General features: G+C 45.2%; 1 protein-coding gene across 6 annotated transcripts in view; it reads left to right on the plus strand.

Annotated features, from left to right (window-relative positions):
* oxr1a (oxidation resistance 1a) overlaps positions 1-15442 on the plus strand; it is a 279319-nt gene that overhangs the window by 189009 nt on the left and 74868 nt on the right. The window lies entirely within an intron of this gene.

Here is a 15442-nt window from a genome sequence, read left to right on the forward strand (position 1 = left end):
GTGCTGTACATCTGATTAGGTACTAAGGGAAAAAATGAAATATACAGTGGCACGCAAACAGTTCACAGCGCCTCCTCAATGAGCCTCAAACGCTAGGGAGTAGAAATAGGTTTTGAGCCTGGACTTAAAGGAGTCGATGGAGGGGGCAGTTCTGATGGGGAGAGGGATGCTCTTTCCACCCTCCCCCTCTCTCCCTCCCCCCTCCCCCCTCCCCCCTTTCCCCCCTCCCCCCCTTTCCGCCCTCCCCTTCCCGTCCTCCCTCCTCCCTCCCTCCCCCTTCCCTCCCTCCCCTCCTCCCGGTTACAATGGAATCCCTACGAGGACGGGCCCAACGGGGAAAGTGGGGTACTGGGAAAAGGGGAGAGCCCCCTCCCTCCCCCCTTCCCCCTCCCTCCCCCCTCCCTCCCCCTCCCCCCTACCCCCCCTCCCCTCTCCCCCTCCCTCCCCCCTCCCTCCCCCTACCCCCTCACTCCCCCCTTCCCCCCTCCCCTCCCCCCCTCCCTCCCCCTCCCCACCTCCCTCCTCCCTCCCTCCCCCTTCCCTCCCTCCCCTCCTCCCGGTTACAATGGAAACCCTACGAGGACGGGCCCAATGGGGAAAGAGGGGTACTGGGTAAAGGGGAGGTCCCCCTCCTCCCCCCTTCCCCCCTCCCCTCCCCCTCCCCCCTCCCCCTACCCCCCTCCCTCCCTCCCCTCTCCCTCCCCCTACCCCATCCCCTCCCCCCTCCTTCCCCATCTCCCTCCACACCTCCATCCTCCCTCCACACCTCCCTCCTCCCTCCCTCCCCCTTCCCTCCCTCCCGTCCTCCCGGTTACAATGGAAACCCTACGAGGACAGGCCCAACGGGGAAAGAGGGGAACTGGGAAAAGGGGAGGTCCCCCTCCTTCCCCCCTTCCCCCCTCCCCTCCCCTCCCAAACAGTTCACAGTACCTCCTCAATTAGCCTCAAAAGCTAGGGAGTAGAAATAGGTTTTGAGCCTGGACTTAAAGGAGTCGATGGAGGAGGCAGTTCTGATGGGGAGAGGGATGCTCTTTCAAACCTTCCCCTCTCTCCCTCCCCCCTCCCCCCTCCCCCCCCTCCCCCCTTTCCGCCCTCCCCTTCCCCCCCTCCCTCCCCTCCTCCCTCCTCCCTCCCTCCCTCCCTCCCCTCCTCCCGGTTACAATGGAAACCCTACAAGGACGGGCACAACGGGGAAAGAGGGGTACTGGGAAAAGGGGAGGTCCTCCTCCCTCCCCCCCTTCCCTCTCCCCTTCCCCCCTCCCCCTTCCCCCCTCCCCTCCCTCCCCCCTCCCTCCCTCCCCCCTCCCTCCCCCCTACCCCCTCCCTCCCCTCTCCCCTCCCCCCTCCCATCCCACAACGGGTAAAGAGGGGTACTGGGAAAACAGGTGGTCCCCCTCCCCCCTCCCTCCCCGCCTCCCGGTTACAATGGAAACCCTACGAGGACGGGCCCAACGGGCCCACTCGGTCTAGTCATTAATTAAAACACAAAGTACTGGATGTATTCAGCAGGTCAGGCAGCATCTGGAGGGAATGAATAGGCAACTCTTTGGGTCGGGACACTTCTTCAGACACAACACAAGGAACTGCAGAATTTTAATTAAACACTCCTCATTAGACAATAATAGATTTAAAATACCCTGTAAAATTGAGGTCACTTGGTTTGGTAGAACAAAAACAGGAAACCAGTATTATTTGAATTGATTGAATTGAATACTTTAATGTCACATGTGACAAGTCACAGTGAGATTCTTTGCTTGCTGACCCATGGTATGCAAATAGTCGCCCATAAAGGGCACTTACCAAGTTAAAAAGAACCCCCCGTGCCAAGTCCCGCTTTGTTCTCCTCCTCCTCACGGCGGTCCCCTTCCCTTGGCAGCGGTGTCCTCACTTCAACGTGTCCATCCTCGTCTGTCGATCGGCGCCATCATTGACCGCCACAACGACCTCCCCAATAATGCTGCCGGGTCCTGTCCGGACGCCTCTGCGGCCGACCCAGGCCCAAGCTGCAGGCTCCGCCGACCCAGGCACCGCTGGGCGTGGGCTTCGTCGGCCCGCGAGGCTCCACCGTCGACCCATGAGGGTCCGGCTCGCGAGACCCGAGGTCTGGCCCGTGAGGGTCCGGCCTTGGCTTCTCAGCTGCAGCTCCGGAAAGCATCTGCCACAGCAGCACCTCCGGAAGGCATCAGGATCACCCATTGATGGTTTTATTTTATATTTTTAATAAAAATGGAAAATGTTGAAAAGATTGCGCATGTCAGGTGCAGTTTTTGAATGCTGAGAGATTGAAAAGTGTTGATATTCAGAGGAACATATGTGTCCTTGGATACAAATCACTGAAAATTACCATGCAGATACAGCAAAAAATTATGAAGGTAATTTAAAATTGCCAGTAAGTTTGAGTACCTGTACAAGTGTGCAGTAAATCTTACTGTAATTATTTAGGGGCCTCAAATGTGAAATAGGGGGTTCAAGTCTGGAGCCTTATTTAAGGAGGGGTATACTTGTTACAGGGAGATTGCAAGGAAAGTTCATCAGCTGCATTTCTCAGAAGGGAAAGTCACTTCAATCAGGAGAGATTAAACAGACTGGCCCTAAACACACTTGAGTTTAGAATAAGAAGAGGTAATATTACATAGTGACTTGACAGAGTGTCCAGAACCATGGCTCAAATCGCCTACTCTGCTTCATTTTCTCATGCTCTTCAGTTCTAGCAGTGCACATTGATGCGTGTCCCTGTATCAACATGGCCTATATCACCATGCAAAGTTAAAAGGAGGATTGCACGGGGAATAACATAATCTCATGATGTGGAAATTGGGGCAGGTATGTAGCTGTGAATAACTCTACATGGTGCCAACATGAAACAAGCTGGAAACGGTCTAACATTTAATCTCAAAAAGACACAACGTGCTGGAGTCACTCAGCAGGACAGGCAGCATCTCTGGAAAACATTGATAGGTGATGTTTTGGGTCGAGACCTTTCTTCAGACTGATTGTAGAGGAGGACAAGAAAGCTGTAAGAGGGGAGAGGCAGAATAAAGCGCGGCAGGTAATAGGTGGGCAGGCGAGGGGGGGGGGGGTTGATAGGCAGATGGTTAAAACAAAGGCCAGATATAACAGAAGGTGTGAGACAGGATTGAAGAGTTGCCGCTTATTTAAAAAAACCTTTGCCCGTGTCCACCTATTATTTCCACGCTTTGTCCTGCCTCTCCTCATTTCCAGCTCTCTTCTTCCCCGTCATCCCCCCCCCCCCAACAGTCCAAAAAAGGGTCACGACCCGAGACGTCACCTATCCATGTTCTCCAGAGACGCTGCCAGAACTGCTGAGTTACTTCAGTACTTTGTGTCCTTTTGTGTCTTAACCAGCATCAGCAGTTCCTTGCTGCTGCGTCTTAAGTTTCATTTCACTCCAGATGAAGTTCATTTTCAATTGTGCAACAATACCTGGATCAATACGTGAATAGACCAAATATTTGCAGATAAAACCCATAGAATTGGAGAAAATATGCACTGGTCCCATTTGTCTGCTTTTGACACAGAGCCCACTAAACATGTCCTATCTATCTATCTGTCCTTCTCTCTGGGCCTCTCATAAATTTATATAGCTTCAGTAAAGCCTCCGTGTGTAGGAACTGTAGATGTTGGTTTAAACTGAAGATAGACACAAAAAACTTGAGTAACTCAGTGGGACAGGCAGCATCTCTGGAGGGAAGGAATGGGTGACGTTTTGGGTCCAGACCCTTCTTCTGTAAAAGGCATTTACCCACCTTTCGTCATCATCCCACCTGCTCCAAATCCCACACTTCCTTTAATCCTTACGATTCCCTGAGGCCCCCACTAATCCAATCAAACATTGATGTGAAGGTTTTGATCTTCACTATTAGTGGCTACCAGCAATCTCCTTACCCAGCCCCCATCTCCACCCAAAGCAGTTACTTATCTGCTGGCTCTGATACATCCTGACAACTCCCACCATGACCTCGGTCCCTCTGTCCACACACTGCTCTTCACACCTGCAGCTTGCACCTAACCGAGCATTAGGCAGCAGCTATCAGTGGCCAAAAATATTGAATGCTCACTCAGTTGCAGCTGAGGCCTTGTGATTTTGGTGCAATTAAATGTTATAGTGAAGGACTCATCGATAACACACAGTTACTTAATTCCAAGTGCAACGTTTGAGTACACGAGAATTTATTGGCAGTTATACTCGGACCACTTGCCGTTTGAAGATAAAACTATTGCAGTTGGCCTCCCATGCAATTTCATTTTAGCAGTCATTTCCAACATGGAAAAAAATCTCAGCTTTTATCTTAGTGATTGTACTTGAAACAAAAAGATGCTTTATTGTTTCATGAGGAAATTTTAGATCTGTTTCTGTTGTTGCCTTAACTTGTTCCTGCATTGCCATGGGCATGTTTCTGCAGCCGTTGCATCTGCCAAACACTGCTCAAGGCCTTTGGTGACAGGATGTGTATTATGTTTTGTTGCCCCAGACTCATCATTCATGGAAACGTGCAATTTCTTGAACTTTCCCAATTATTTGGTTGTACGTGCCAAAATGCAAGCTTCCAGTTTGTTCTAATTGTATTCAGAAGATGACAGGGGAATTGTTTATTGCTTTCTGCAGGAAATATGTATGAGTAGATACCAAAGACAGTTGTTAACCAAAATGGTTGACACTAACTGAGTGATCAATGGTTGGCGTAGCCTCGAGGGGCCTGTTTCCAAACTAATACGTTCGTTCACATATGTGAAAAAGGCATTCAAAGGAGCCTCTGATTTAGGGACAGTTGTCGGGAGTGAATGAAACAGAATTATTTTTGTTTACAATCATGAAGGATTATTATAAGAAAATAACTGCAGATGCTGGTACAAATCGATTTATTCACAAAATGCTGGAGTAACTCCATCCAAGGACCCAAACAGTCTTTCCAGGTCTTTCATTTCCTCCCGCCTAGACTACTGCAACTCCCTATACACTGGGATCAGCCAATCTTCCCTGTCCCGCCTGCAACTGGTCCAAAACGCCGCAGCGAGACTCCTGACGGGTACCCGTAAAAGGGACCACATCACCCCGATTCTGGCCTCTCTCCACTGGCTCAACTTCAAGCTCCTCCTATTCACGTATAAAGCCCTAAATGGACATTCCCCCCCCCCACATCAAAAATCTTCTAACCCCCCTCTCTAACTCCAGGTCCCTCAGGTCGGCCGACTTGGGGCTACTCACTATCCCACGGTCTAGGCTTAAGCTCAGGGGTGACCGCGCTTTTGCGGTTGCAGCTCCTAGACTGGAACAGCATCCCTCTCCCCATCAGATGCTGCCTGACCTGCTGAGTTACTCCAGCATTTCATGAAGGATTATTGTTGTGTTTCTAAAATGATTAAGGAATTTGACAGATTCGACAAAGAAACTAGTTCTGAGGAATCCAGAACGACAAGGCAGTCTTGAAATTTGAGCAGAGCCATTGAAAATGAAATGTGGCTACTTTTTGAGATGGATAGACAAGAGGATGACATAATTCTGTTTGAAACTATTGGTTCCATTTATCTTTTGGCGGATCAAATATTTAAGACTATGAAGGTATTTGATTGAACAAAAGTGAATAATTTGAACTGATGTTAGAATATCCTGGTGGCTTTGAACCCCCCATCGCTAAAAATAGCGACGATACCAAGTAAAAATAACAATCGGGTATGACTTTCCAAAGTTTACAACAAGGTCACACTTTGAGGCAATTGATTGGAAAGCAGAATGCACAGCCTTTACCAGCTCTAAGTTGAGATTTATCTTGTTTTATTACCTCCATGATATTTCTTGTGTGGTGGAAAGATATTTACCTGTAGCTTGTGACATTTCTGTTGCCATTATACAGTGCTGGCTTCCACCCTGGCCAGGCTTTGTCAGGCTAAATCTTGCTAACAGAATTCCTGAGTGTTGATTAAACATAATTTCTGTGTGTTTGCTTCATACTTTGTGACCATTTGTGCTCCATTTTACAAAAATAATTATTACAAACATGTTGTCTTGGTACTCTGCTTCCCTCTCAGATCTTTTTCAATAGGTTCAGTAACTTAAAAAAAACAAAGGGGGTCTCAGTTTATTAACTTTCCACACTTATCCTCAACATAACACCTGAAATAAATGCAATACTCAGAATAAAAGTTAGATTGTAACATGATAAAATGTATGTTTTTTCAGATTTATTTTCACAAGACAGCATTGTATTTCATTTGTAATGACATTTGGGAGTATTTTATGCATTCTGGAAGTACATGTGTGACTCGATTGCTGTTGGAATTTGTGAGTCTCATTTCTGAACAGGCTGAGGATGATGAGATTGTACGGAGATATGATAAATTACTGAGCAGCAAGGGCATATGCAGTGTAGGGGTTTGCCTTTGTGGTTAAAATTATAGGACCTGTCTGAGCTGCCTGAATGGATAAACTGAGATTCTGCTTTGGATGCTGAGGTTTGGTGACATTTTTTTAAGCTGTGGAATTTTCTTTGTTCAGGACAGAACATGTCTCTTAATTTTCAAATCTGGCCCATGGCTTGTTTCTCACTTTGCAGGCTGCACTGTAAATCCGATTGCATTCCTTTTTAGCAATCACGACCAAGAAACTGAATGCTGGTTAAGTGATCAAAAGGCATTCCAATTTCTGACTTAGTGGGAGACTAACCTGAGGCCACCACCTTGCTGTATTCATTTATCTAATTGAGCCTCCACCCCACCTCATCGCAGCACCATTTGAGGAAAATAAGTTTGCTTAAAGCTGCTTTTTTTCTGCATTAAGCAATTAGAAATAATTTTTTCTGTGCGTGAAGTACAGTTATGACAATTTCTTCGACATTTTGTGTTACTCAGAAAATTTAACTGGACAAATGACTGGTGACGCTAATGCAGTTTCTGCATCAGGGGCACATTAGATGACCTTGTTCTTCCAGCATTCTTTCTTTTAGAGTAATACCGGGAAAACTTGCACCATCGCTAGTTAGGAAGGCAAATTCAATGGAAGGCAAATTCAATGCTAGCGTTTATATCAAGAGGACTGGAATACAACCACAGAGATACCATGCTGAGGCTCTATAAGGCGCTGGTCAGGCCGCATTTGGAGTGAGTAAATTTGGGCCCCATATCTGAGGAAGGATGTGCTGGCTCTTAAGAGGGTCCAGAGGAGGTTTGCAAGAATGATTCCAGGAATGAGTGGTTTAGAATATAATGAGCGCTTGACAGCACTGGACCTTTATTCGCTGGAGTTTAGAAGGTTGAGGGGGGAACCTCATTGAAACTTACAGAATAATGAAAGGCTTAGATAGAGTGGATGTGGAAAGGATGGTTCAACCGGTGGGAGAGTCTAGGACCAGAGGTCATAGCCTCAGAATTAAAGGGCACTCTTTTGGAAAGGAGGTGAGGAGGAACTTCTTTAGTCAGAGGATAGTTAATCTATGGAACTCATTGCCACAGAGGGCTGTGGAGGCCAAGTCAGTGGATATTTTTGAGGCAGAGATAGACAAATTCTTGATTAGAACGGGTGTCAAGGGTTATGGGGAAAAGGCAGGAAAATGGGATTAGGAGACAGATCAGTCATGATTAAATGGTGGAGTAGACTCGATGGGCCGAATGGCCTAATTCTACTCCTATCATAGAAAATAGGTGCAGGAGGAGGCCATTTGGCCCTTCGAGCCAGCACTGCCATTCATTGTGATCATGGCTGATCATCCACAATCAGTAACCTGTGCCTGCCTTCTGCTCATATCCCCTGATTCCAATAGCTCTTAGAGCTCTATGTAACTCTCTTTTAAATTCATCCAGTGAATTGGCCTTCACTGCCTTCTGTGGCAGAGAATTCCACAAATTCACAACTCTCCACGTGAAAAAGTTCCTTCTCACCTCAGTTTTAAATGGTCTCCCCTTTATTCTTAGACTGTGTCCCCTGGTTCTGGACTCCCCCAACATTGGGAACATTTTTCCTGCATCTAGCTTGTGTAGTCCTTTTATAATTTTATACGTCTCTATAAGACCCCCCTCTCATCCTGCTAAACTCCAGTGAATACAACCTAGTCTTTCCAATCTTCCCTCATATGACAGTCCCTCTATCCCAGGGATTAACCTCGTGAACCTACGCTGCACTGCCTCAATAGCAAGGACATCCTTCCTCAAATTAGGAGACCAAAACTGCACACAATACTCCAGATGTGGTCTCACCAGGGCCTTATACAACTGCAGAAGGACTTCTTTGCTCCTGTACTCAAATCCTCTAGTTATGAAGGCCAACATGCCATTAGATTTCTTCACTACCTGCTGTACCTGCATGCTTACTTGTGAACCATGTTGTCCAGGAGTAAAGGCAGTTTGGGATTTCCTCAACTGCTCTGTCTTTGTACTGTAGCTGTAAGATCTGCAGCTAAGAAAGGTACTTTGACCTTAAACCTATGCCGTGTAGATTTAGAGGCCCCCTCCCTCTGATAAAAATGTACCTTCCAACACAGCTGCTAGCCACCTAAGAAGTTTGCAATAGCAAATTTCTTCAGTGCTTCATCCCACCTGCTTATTTGGAACCAGCAACTATGATGTGATCATTACTGTTAGAGAGAGGGAGAGAGAGAAACATCCTGCAGAAACACACCTCCGCTAAAACATGCGATTCAATCGGAAATAGGGTTTTGCATAATAGAAAATTGTGATACAGACCGTTGGCGAGGAGTGCAACCCTTTATGACGATGAGTCACCTGTACTTAACTAGAGTTCATTGCAAAATTGTAATCTGATACTCCACAATTTTCTCCTTCCTGTTTTCTACACATGTTTATGCATTTCAAAAATGATGAACCCCTTAATATTTCCCTTTTCTGTACATTTATCCTTTTATATGTTTTACATTTATGTATGCCAACTCCAACATCTGCATCATTGCCCCCCCTTTGGTAAAGGTTGTGACAAACTATCTACTTTCAATGGTTTTTTTAGTGGCTTAGCTAGTGGAGCTACCAGCTCATAGCCCAAGGGATTCTGGTTCTATCCTGACCTCTGGTTCTGGTTTTGTGAAGTTTGCGTGTTCTGCAAGCAACCATGTGGGTTTGCTCTGAATGCTCCCGTTTCCTCCCATATCTCAAAAGATGTTTTTAATAGAGTCATACAGTGTGGAAACAGGGCCTTCTTCCTAACTTGCCCATGCCAACCAACATGTCCAATCCAGACTAGACCCACCTGCCTGTGTTTGGCCCATATCCCTCTAAACCTATCCTATCCTATCCTAATCATGTAAGTGTCTAAATGTTTCATAAACATTGCGAGAATACCTGCCTCAACTACCTTTGAAGCTCATTCCATACACCTACCACCCTTTGTGTAAGAAAGCTACCCCTCAGGTTCCTATTACATCTTCCCCCCCCCCTCACCTTAAACCTATGTCTCAAAAGACCCGATCCCTCTCTTGATTTTGTGCAGATCGTCCCTCATCCTCCTGCGTTCCACAAATAAAGCCCTAGGTTGCTCAACCTTTACCTACAACTCAGATCTTCGAGTCCTGGCAACTTCCTCATAAATCTTGTCTGCACCCTTTCCAGCTTGACAACGTCTTTCCTATAACATGGTGACCAATAGTGAACACAATACTCTGAATGTGGCCTCACCATTGTCTTATATAACTGTAACATGACCTCCCAACTTCTATACTCAATGTTCTGACTGATGAAGCCCAATGTGCCGAAAGCCTTTTGACCACCTATCTATTTGTGACACTACTTTCAAGGAACTATGTATCTGCGCTCCGAGATCCCTCTGCTCTACAACACTTTCCAGAGCTCTACTATTCACTGCGTGGGTCCTGCCCTTGTTCGGCTTCCCAAAATGCAGCACCTCACATTTCTCTTTATTATATTCCATCAACCCTTCCTCAGCCCACCTGCCCAACAGATCAAAATCCTGCTTCAATTTTTACCATCTTCACTATCTAAAATCTACTAAAGTGTTTTACAAATTTGCTAATCGTGCCTTGTCCATCCTCATCCAAATCATTGATATAGATGACAAACAGCAATGGGCTCAGCACTGAACCCTGAAGCACATCACTTGTCATAGGCCTCCAGTCAGAAGAACAGCCTTCCACCTTCATCCTCTCCTCCATGAAGCCAATTTTCTAACCATTCAGCTAACTCTCCTTGGTGAAAGATCCCATGCAATCTAATCTTCCAGAACAGCCTACCTTGTGAAATGCCTTGCTGCCTAATCTAAATGAACTAGTTGGAAATGTAATTTGACCAACTGGGATCGATGATCCAGCCGTGGCCTGCGGTTTCCAACATCGAGGAACTCGCAGTCTCGGGTAGAGACTGATGTCGGGAAGCTCCAAAGTCGCAAGAGGTTCGACCGGCCCCAACCCGGGGTCCGATCGCCTGGCACAGGGGAGCTGAGATCCCCCGATGCGGGAGCTTGATCGCCCCGACGCGGAGGGCCCGACTGCCGCTACGGGAGCCAAGATCGTCCCGTCAACGGAAGGTTTGAGGCCCCCGACCGCGGGAGAACAAAGAAGGGAAGTAGATTGAACTTTTTTTGTCTTCCATCACAGTGAGGAATGTGGGGGAGTTGCTGTGGTTGATGTTCATGTTAAAAATTGATTTGGGTGTCTTGTTGCTCTATATTGGTATGACTGTATGGCAAATCAAATTCCCCGTATGTTACAAAACATAGTTGGCTAATAAAGTACTATTATGATTATGATTACTAGGTTTGTAAATTACACAAAAACAGGTGGTGTTGTAGATAATGAGAAAGGTTGCAAAAGGTTAAAGCAGATCAGTTGGAAAGAAGAATTGGCAGAGAATTGGCACATGGTGTTTAATCCAGATAAGTGTGAGGTGCATTTTGGGAGGTCAAATATAACAGGAAAGTATACAGGACTCTTCTAAGCATTGATTTCCAAAGGGATTTTGAAAATTGAAAAACACGAGTAGATGGGTCGTATGGAAGGCGTACAGCATGCTTGCTGTCATCAGTCAGGGCATTGTGTACAAGAGTCAAAACGTCATGTTGTAGCTGCATAAACTTTTGGTTAGGCCACATTTTGAGTATTGTGTGCAGTCATGGTTGCTGTAGCACAAGAAGGATGAGGGTGCAGAAGATGTTCACCAGGATGTTATCTAGGTTAGAAAGTATTTGCTATCGGGAACTCGTGGACAAACCTGAATTGTTTTTTCTGGGGCTTCGGTAGATGAGGGGTGGCCTGATAGAAGAGTATAAAGTTATGAAAGTGGGTAGATAGTAAGATTATTTTTCCCCAAGGAGTATATGTCAAATTCTGGAGGGCATAAGTGTAAGGTATGAGGGTGAAAATTAAAAAAAATTGCGAGGCAACTATTTTTTGCATAGAGTGTGGTAGGTGCCTGGAAACATATATAATAGCATTGTTTAAGAGACATTCAGAGAGATGCATGAACAGGCAGGGATTCAGAGATAAAGGGATTAGTTTAGATCGGCATTATGTTCTCTCACTTTTCAGCCTATTTCCAGTTCTGATATACTCCCTTCTAAATGTTCACTCAATTTCCCATTCCATTGTCAAACAGTTTTATCAGTCCCCAGGAGTACCAGCAATCCGACCCAGGAGGATATGGGCCAAGAATTCTATCCTATACAAAACAATCTAAAATGACCTTCACTCAGATTTGCTCCAGTAATCTATTGATCAAGGAAATAGTCTGAATTGCTTTTTATAAACTCCTACCAAACACCATATGTGAAGCCAAATGCAAATTGGAGGAAAAGCACCTCATATTTCGCTTGGGCTGCTTACAACCCTGCTGTATGATAATTGATTTCTCTAACTTCAAGTAACCCTTGCATCCCCTCTCTCCATCCCTACCCCACCCAAGTCGCTCTAGCTTCAAAATCGTCTTGTTGAGTCTCTTTGTCTGTAACACGTTTTCACCTAGCCCAAAGCTAACAATGGCTTGTTTCCTTTATCGTCGTTACTTTTTGCATATCTTTCATTCATTGGTTATATATCTCTCTATATCACTGACTATATCTCTTGTTTCCCTTTCCCTTGACCTTCAATCTGAAGAAGGGTCTCAACCTGACCCATCACCTATTCCTGTTCTCCAGAGATGCTATCTGACCTGAGTTTCTCCAGCTTTTTGTGTCTATCTGGAAAGCATCAGTGAGCTGTTATTGTTTACAAAAAGACACAAAAGTAACTCCAGCATCGCTGGAGAACATGAATGGTTGATGTTTCCTTGTTGAGATCCTTCTTCAGACTGATTGTAGGTTGGGGGGTGGGGGGGGAGGAGCTGGGTTGGGGGGGGGGGTGAGCTGGAAGTGAGGAGAGGCAAGGCAAAGCGTGTGAGGTAGTAGTGGACACAGGTGAGGGAGAGTGGGTTTTGAAAGGCAGATGGTTGGAATGAAGGCCAGAGATAAAAGCAGAATGTGTGCGACAGGATTGAAGAGTTGCGAATTGTGAAGCCAAAGAAAGGAATGAATGAAGTGGGGGAAGGGGATGGGAGAAATAGGTGGGATCTTAGGGAAGGGAGGGGGGGGGGGGTTAGAAAAGGGTTGTTAGAAGTTACCTAAAATTGGAGAATTCAGTGCTCATACCATTGGGTTGTAAGCTACCAAGTGGAATATGAGGCGCTACTCTTCAAGTTTGCTTGTGGTCTCACTCTGGTAATGGAGGAGGCTCAGGACAAAAAGGTCAGTATGGGAATAGGAAAGGGAGTTAAAATGGTTAGGAACCAGGAGATCCACTAGGTCTTGGTAGACCAAGTAGAAGTGTTCAGCGTAATGGACTCCGAGTCTACGCATGGTCTTGCTGATGAACAGGAGGCCACATTGGGAACATCGGATGCAGAAGATGAGGTTACAGGAGGTGCATGGTTTATAGGATGCAACATCGGGAACACTGGATGCGATAGATGAAGTTAGAGGAGGTTCTGTCTCACCTGGAAGGACAGCTGAAGTCCCTGGATGGAGCCGAGGGAAGAGGTATAGGGACAAGTGTTACATCTCCTGCGGTTGCAGGTGAAAGTACCTATGGAGGGAGTGTTTTGAGTGGGAAGGGATGATTTAAGGAAAGATTTGCAGAGAGCGCTGTTTTTGCAGAAGGCAGAAAGGGGTGGTAGAAGGAATATTACATTGGAGAAAATGTGTGGAAAAGTAGAGTATTTGTTACGGCGAGTTAGTGGTGTTAAGATTCAAGAGGCCCTGGATGTGCTTGTGCACGAGTCACTGAAGATCAACGTGTCAGTACATGAAGCAATCAAAAGGGTTTGCTTGAAAGATAATGGTGTCTTCTTTCATTTGTATAGAGTCTCAGTGAGACTGCACCTGGAATATAAAGTAAAGTTTAATCTCCTTACCAACAAAAGTATATGCATGCCTTGGAGAGAGTATAGCGATGAATCACCTAATTAAATTTAGAATTAGAGGGTTTGTGTTGTAATTATATTCTGCATGGTTTAGAAGAATGAAAGAACTTTTCATCAAAACTTAAATTCACTATGAGCTTGACAGGCCTGATGCAGGGAGAATGTTTCCCCTGACCGAGGAGTCTGGAGCCAGCAGGCACTGTTTGGGAATAAGGGAAAGTACATTTAGAACTCGGATGAAGAAAAATATCTTCACCTGAATGGTGGTGAATCTGAGGAGTTCTCTACCTGACTGGGCTGTCAGAACAAGTTCATTCAGAACAATGATTAATAGATTTCTGGATGTTAATGGAAACAATAGACATGGTGATGGTGCTGAAAAATGACACCCCAATAGATCAGAATAATCTTGATGATTGATAAAGGAGTCTTGAAGGGCCAGGAGGCTACTCCAACACCTATTTCTTATATTATTGAGTTCTCCCTTGAGAAGTGAATGAACCTTATGTTCTTTTTGCTCATATCTTCAAACATATTTACATCTGGTTCTATTTTTGTTATGAATTTTTCAGCTCGCGATATTGCTGGCAAGGCCAACGCTTACTGCCTATCCATAATTGCTGTTGAGAAGATGGTAGTGAGCCAGCTTCTTAAACTGTTTCAATTCTTCTGGTGAAGGTACTCCCATAAATCTGTTGAGGAGGGAGATCCTGGAGGTAGATTCATGATTGATGAAGGAACAGCAATAGGTTTTCCTAATCGGAAGATATGTGATGTAGTGGGCGTGTATGGGTCATACTGGATCCGTGCATCTACAGCTCTTGTACCTCAAAAGGTTTAGAGGTACTGTCAGAGCAACGGCAGGTAACTGCTATGCATTTTGTTGATGATCCGTATTGCAACCACTGTGTGCTAGTGGTGGAAAGAAGGTATGTTTAAATTGGTGGATTGTGGTTCTTGAATACAATTGGAACTGCACTCATCCAGGCAAGTTATGAGCATTCCATCACCTCATGATTTGTGCCTTGTATTTTTTAGGGAATCAAGTAGCAAGTCCCTCACTGCTGGATTCCCAACATCTGATCTCCCCTTGTACCCACAGTTTTTAGCAGATTGATCCATTTGAGTTTCAGATAAATGGTGACTATGCAGGATCAATATACTGGTCAATATTAATACTATTCAACATCAAGGATAGATGGTTAGACTTTTCTTGTTAGAGATCGTCATTGCCTGGCATTTTGGTGGCACAAATATTATATCTTAACAGCCAATGCATGAATATTGTCTTTGCCATGCAGCATGCGGACATGGACTCTGCCTCAAGAGATGCAGATGTTGGAATATTGTGCAGAATACAAAGTACTGGAGTAACTCAATGGATCAGGCAGTCGCCCTGGAGGACATGGATAGGACTCCTCGAACTGAAATCATCTATCCATGCGCTCCAGAAATGCTGCTTGACCCGCTGAGTTACTCCAGCACTTTATGTTCATTTGCTCAGGAGTTGTGAACTTAATTGAATAGACCAATCATGACTCAGTATCCTGTCCTTTGAATTTATTTGGGAAGGAAAGAAGGTCATTGATGAAGCAGCTGGAGATGGTTAGGTTTAGGACGTTGCCTTGAGAAATTTCTGCTGCAAAACCGAGGGACATGGATGATTGACTTCCAGCGATCGCAAGCATTGTTGTGCAGCAAACTGTATCACTGGGCTATTTATAAATGTCACACTTCCTGACAAAATGCGTTGCTTCACAAAAATGTTTATCCACTGAACTGAAATGAACTTTCTGATTATATCAATAACCCTTGTGTGTTTTTAGAATTAAACATTTTCTTATGGAATCTTTATCATTATAACTTCATCATTTCTATTCATGGACCTTCAAATCGATTTAAGAAAGTTAAGCACTTTAGGTTTCCTCTTGCCATATTGCACAATTCCCCAATTAAGCAGTTGCAGGATGCTACCTGACATGTTAACATTACTTCCACTTGTATGTTAATGTCTAACACTGAAATGTCATAGTAGTGTTGGAAAGTCAGATAGTTGTTCTACATTCCACAAATAACA

This window comes from Rhinoraja longicauda, chromosome 4 (genome assembly GCF_053455715.1).
Source record: "Rhinoraja longicauda isolate Sanriku21f chromosome 4, sRhiLon1.1, whole genome shotgun sequence".
Classification (NCBI taxonomy): domain Eukaryota; kingdom Metazoa; phylum Chordata; class Chondrichthyes; order Rajiformes; family Arhynchobatidae; genus Rhinoraja; species Rhinoraja longicauda.